The sequence below is a fragment of the Dermacentor andersoni genome, chromosome 9 (assembly GCF_023375885.2).
Source record: "Dermacentor andersoni chromosome 9, qqDerAnde1_hic_scaffold, whole genome shotgun sequence".
Lineage (NCBI taxonomy): Eukaryota > Metazoa > Arthropoda > Arachnida > Ixodida > Ixodidae > Dermacentor > Dermacentor andersoni.
The window spans coordinates 106,127,040-106,133,039 of NC_092822.1; the positions used below are offsets into that span (position 1 = coordinate 106,127,040).

The 6,000-nt window shown below is 42.5% G+C and overlaps 1 long non-coding RNA gene across 1 annotated transcript in view; it reads left to right on the forward strand.

The window, feature by feature from the left end:
- Window positions 1-5,503, forward strand: part of LOC126528469 (uncharacterized) — a 31,546-nt gene extending 26,043 nt beyond the window's left edge. Inside the window, exons 3-4 of the long non-coding RNA XR_011890194.1 lie at window positions 3,883-3,969; window positions 5,224-5,503. This is a non-coding gene — a long non-coding RNA (uncharacterized lncRNA). The remainder of the gene's footprint in view (window positions 1-3,882; window positions 3,970-5,223) is intronic.
- The last annotated feature ends 497 nt before the right edge of the window (window positions 5,504-6,000 follow it).

Genomic DNA, 6,000 nt, shown 5'->3' on the forward strand with positions numbered 1-6,000 from the left:
AATTCGGCTGTTATCCGGCTGACAGACGGCTTGCCGCCTGTTTCTAAATAGAACGGCACCCCAATCAATAATAAAAATTTTAGGCAATCAACTAGAAGGGCAACACACTATCATATGGTGTCCGGCACGCAAGAACTGGCAGGAAACGCGAGGGCAGACAGTGTTGCTCGAGGATTAGCGACGACCTTCCACCACATTCTCGTGAAATCCTCCTACAGCGAACCCAGGATCAGAGACGTTTTGGACATCCTCGCTCCAACTCAAACAGCTAACAGAAGAGAGACTGACCGTTGCTGAGTCTATTTACAGTGTTGATTTATCTCGGCATTCGTCATGGTTTTATTTAATGTACCCGCAGTATTACACTTTTTTTTTAATTCTCGAAGCAAGCGAATTTGTTAAAATGCCGGATTCGTTTACAAACCTTTTTTTTCCCTATTATGAATATGTTCATATTTTCGAAGTATCCAATGGATTTGAATTAACGAGGCATCAATTTTGAGAGGTAGCAAGCATTTCAGATGCAATACGCCACCCCTTACCTGGCCCCATTTACTTTTAATCCACTGTTTTTCACGTTGTCCTGCTGCTCATTCTTGGGAAGTTTTCTACAAGTACCTTCTCTTGAATAATTCCTGATTGAATGAAACAAAACGCTGCTTTTGTCTGATTGCAGCTGAATCTGCAGTAGTATTTGGCGAATGCATTTGTCTCTAGTGCAGAGATACTTGGGGCTACCGATACCTTAAATAGTGCAATAAGTGCAACATAATTAGAAGAAATATCACATGTGAATAAGCGCTAGGCTGACTGACTTGCTGCGAAAAACCGCGGAGAGGGAAAAATCATGAGAGGGAGAACGACAAAGGACATGCGCATCGGACGCGCACTTGTCCTGTGTCTTCTCCCTCTCGTGATTGTTTTAGTTTGAGCTGTTCCTTCCTAATTCAAGCGTGACATTATAACGGCTCATATTTCCCCATGAATATGCTGGCATTTACATCCAATAGCAGCTTATGCGAGGTCATGCTCTTCATAAATAAAACAGTATTATGGCAAACTTGACCATCTTACGTCCTCTTGACTGTTGTATTGTCCTAAAAACTTCAAATTTCACACTCTGACAGGACACCATGGGGCAATAAAAAGATGACCCGGGATACATTGCATGAAAGGCTGTCATATGGCGTCAAAACCAACCTCGTTCATGAAATTTCAGAACAAAGATATTATAGTGTACATGCAATTCGATTTACCACAGTAAATTTAAGTACAACTGACATGCTGTTAATAATCCTAATAATAATAATATATGGTGTTTTACGTGCCAAAACCACTTTCTGATTATGAGGCACGCCGTAGTGGAGGACTCCGGAAATTTAGACCACCCGGGGATCTTTAACGTGCACCTAAATCTAAGTACATGTTAATAATCCTTATGGGAGAAATTGCCCACAAGAGACAACTATCTGCTGTATGCAAAATTCCATTAGCAATTCTGCTGGCACTATCATATTTTAAATGTTCATTGGCATTCCATTCTACAGAATTACCGTGTCTACACACTTTCATTTGGGAAAAGGAACATGCAGGGAGGATATGGAAAGAGGTAGACCCCATGTGTTCATAAACAATGTGGAAAAGCTTATTTGTTGATGCACTACAATGCTCTTAACTCCACAAAAGACATGCACATCAATCAATAACTTTCATTTCCATTTCACAGTGGAAAGAGGAGTGAGGGCAAAAAGCTGAAACAGTTTGAAGAGGGTCTTTCCCCCTTTTACAGTCAACAGCACGTCTGGCAAACGGTACCTTTCCTAAAACAGCCTAATTAAACGTTCTACAACTCTCTAGCCTGATAGACGTTCGAGAAATGTTCAGAATTAAGAAAAACGTTTTAATATGACGCAAGAAATTATCGATAGCGCATTCGCATAGCATCAATTGAAGAATTTGTTTTTAAAAACACATATGAATTCTCAACACATTCATACAATAAATAAAGGCACTAATAAAGTAGAAATACTAACAAAAGTAACCAATAAGCGCCACGTACAGTGGGTTGGCATATTAGACACACCGTGGCATTCAAATAAGAAATGCGTTTTTATTCATATACACTGGTGATCTGCCAGATAATTTGAACTGCAGTGTTTGTGCTACAGAAATGAATAAAGTCAGCTTTGATGAGTATATTAAGCAGAGAGGGCACTTAGTCAACGATTTCTTGCTTTAGTATGTACAGGGAATTACTACATATGCCATTGTGTTTTTATTGTTTCCCAAATACTGTTATTTTCTTGTATTTGTGCCACTAAAATAGGAACAGAATGTCTACAATTGAGAAAGAATGTATAAATATATTTTAAACTGTACTTATATAATGCAAACACACGAGCGATATGAAATTTTAAGAACAGATACTTAAGCACAATGCGTTGACGGGCTGGTTGGTGCGAATCCATGAATACTTTTTTTTAAGCGCAACACAACAGACACAAGAAAGACGACATGACAAGGCGCTCCACCACATGGTGCTCACTGCGCATTTTCCTCTAGTTTCAGCTATCTGTAAAGGAGAGACGCAATAAAATCATGTCAGTTGAGAGTAGCGCCTTGTCCTGGTCGTCTTTCTTGTGTCTCTTCCTTTGCGCTAAAAAAGGATTCATGAACAGATACTTTGTTGGCCCGAAAAATCTGACATTTCCTGCCACCATAAGAACTGAGAAATGAAATGTACCTACAAAAGAACGCTTAGCTTAAAGCCTGCAGCGACGACGAAACGGCGGCAGCACGGTTATGACTTCCATTGATGCTGACGGCAGCGCCTCCACGAAGGCCCTCGGGGATGCGAAACCTCGTTGACATTTCTTGTGACACCGCAACGTGGGCCCTCGCCAAGAAAATTAGCTCACTACCCCTTCTTCTAGATTACCCATGTCTACTTGTGTTGTCAGAATCGCTGCCCCTATGTTCTGTTTGCCCCCCAAAGTTACGCGAAGCAAAACGTCATTGCTACACAGGATTCGGCTAGGCGTCGCTTTCACCCGTCGCAACGCGCACCTCATCGGCCAGTCGAACAGCCGTTATTGTGAACACTGCCAGATGCCTCAAACACTGTAACACAGAATGTGCGACTGCCCAGCATGTATGCTGGAGCGAATGACGTTGGAAAGTTTCTTAGCCAGCTTTTGCAAGCAACCACTGTCGGAGGAAGGTATCCTCGGCCCATGGCCTGACACTGCAACTTCAATTCGTGCAACTAAAGTGTTGTTGAACTTTCTCAGGACACCAAGCTGGACGAGCGGCTCTAGCAAGGCAACTGTATAATATACATAAGCATTCACCACTTCTCTTATCGTCATCACCCATCCCAGTACATTCACTCCCCTTCCCTCTTCCCCAGTGCAGAGTAGCAGACCAGAGCGCACTAGCTCAGGTCGACCTCTTTGTCTTTCCTGTCAATAAATTATATTCTGTATTATTGCTGCCCATAACAGCCCAGTTTCGTAACTCATTAGGGCACAAGCTCACCTATTCAATAGTTTCTATCCTGATGCTCACCACCAATAGGCTTGAGTGTGTAGTATCATTTTGCATCAGCCAGATTGGCTTAGTATGCTGTAGGCACGTACGGCATCCTTAAAGCTAGTCGGACCAGCCTAATAGAGGATTATTGGCAATGCATGAGCTTGACAGAATCTTACCGAGCTTAAGTTAGTGATGCAGGAGGAATAGCCTTAATGAATAGAAATAGCTGCATGAGCCAGACAGTTCTTTCCTCTGTAATCACTTGCTCCTTGGAAGCTGTTCGTTGAAGTTTTATTTGACGATGACAATGTCAGTAGCTCATTACTGTATTCTACACCGAATAAACAGATCATCATGGCATTCTACAGTGGCGCATCCGGGCCATTTGCTGGCATGATAATCGTGGCCCTTTGCCTTCCGTGGACCAACACTAAGGTAAGCATGTATGAATCCTACAACTTTTTACAACGGAAACGACGCAACACACCAAGACAGGCGAAAGCAAAGGGCGTCCTTTGTTGGGCGTGGTTTTCGTTGTAAGAAGCATGCACTAACTAGCCCAACAATAAGTGGTATTAAGATATATAGCCCAACAACTGCTGCCCTTAAAAGCAGAGACAACACATGCTGCCATCGTAACTACCTATCGGCAAGAAATGACGCTCAATGTGATGAGAGGGATCGACATGTGCTTAGACGTGGAAGACTTTAACTTGTACTGATTGAAGCGGAACTGCTGCACGGAACTGTAATTCGAAGACCGCTGCTCATCAGCAGGGCTAGCGACGTCGTGCGATGAACAATTTACGAATGTCATTACTGTAGCGCGAATCCCGCTTTGGACGAATGCCTTATAATAAAAAATTCCCTCCCCACCCTGGTGCAAAATGCTGCGAAATTCTAATATTCACCAACATACTTTAATTAGTAAGCGTTTAACATACATTTCAAACTTCTTCCTTTTCATTGTACACTGCTCTCGCTTGAACAGGATTTACACTTCATTGACAGTGCTGGATTTCAAGTGAACCAACAAGGAAAACACAGTTGAAGTAAACGTTGCTGTTACTGTAGTCAACAGAGTAGCTAGGACTTCACTCTTGAAAAACTAGAAATATTATTGCACAATGTGTATCAGAGAAGAGACAAGGACTTCTCCAATGCGTGAGCTATTGCTTCCGTAATTTCTATTGTGGAGTCGTCATCTCCGCCAGAGGTTCTCCTTTGATGGTTCTAAGTTTTTGGTTCTAAGTCTTGGTTGCCTCGCCCGACCTAGAGATTTCGCTGCAACGTGAAGATTTCGCCAGTGGAAGGGTACTATTTGTTTACTTTGTTGGATTGGTGCATCGCCACAGATGAAAACTAGTTTTCTTATGACGAGACGAATAGAAAAGAGAATGTACAAAGTGTTCGAGTACAGTTCACGGAAGCGGTAGTAGTCATAAGCAGTGGAGTAGGTTACGCAGCTATGGTTTTTTTGTGGACGAGAAAATATCCGCAAAAAAATTTTGTTTCCATATACACATGTACAGCCAGGAATATATGCATGTATGTGTGTATTTTTACGTACAGTCAGTAAAGCTTCGCTCTATGCTCAGGAGGAGAATAATATAGGCTGTAAACCCCACAACGGTGTTGCCTCATAAAAGAATAAATTAACGACACGCTTTCATTAATTCTTCTTCGCAGGGCACAGCAGTAGCTTCATCCATTGTATTCGCTCTTGAACTATACCAGACTGTGGGAAGAACGCTGTCTGGGCTTGAACCGCCAAGGATGAATACTACGTTGCTGCGTTGCAGCCATAATGTTACTGCAAGCTGTACATCTAACGACCTTGCTGACCTATCTCGCCATTCAGAGCGCACAAACAATCTCACATGCGTTCAACAAGGAACGTCTGCTAACAGGTTTGTATGTTGAGTCCATGAAAGTGATGTCAATCAATCAATCAATCAATCAATCAATCAATCAATCAATCAATCAATCATTAGTGTTTATTAAGAAAGCTGCATTCATAGCACATATATCAAAGGGATACAATTTCAGGAAAACGCCCAAAATTAGAAACTGTAGGGCCTTCTTCCATAACATAAACATATCAAGGCCATTCTGACTGACTTATATAAATCAAATTTTCTCAACCGACATTATGAAATAGGACATCTTTGTCATTATTATTAGGGCGGTGCACGTTGCTGTCTCCACAGCATTCTCAAGGCTCAAATGGCCGTGCACGCACGGTTATCGCCAAAATTTTACAGGCCAAAGTGCACCATCCAGCCATGCCCTGGCGACCCTGTGGAAATCTTGTGAGTACAGTCGCTCGCAGCAGAGGTCGAAACTAAATGATTATAGGGATGTTTGCCGTTGTGAGCTTCGACTTATAGGCGGCCCTATACGTAGGCCCTACACGGCACCCCTGCAGCCTGGCCAGGCGGCAGATTTGATCACTCGCGGAATGGC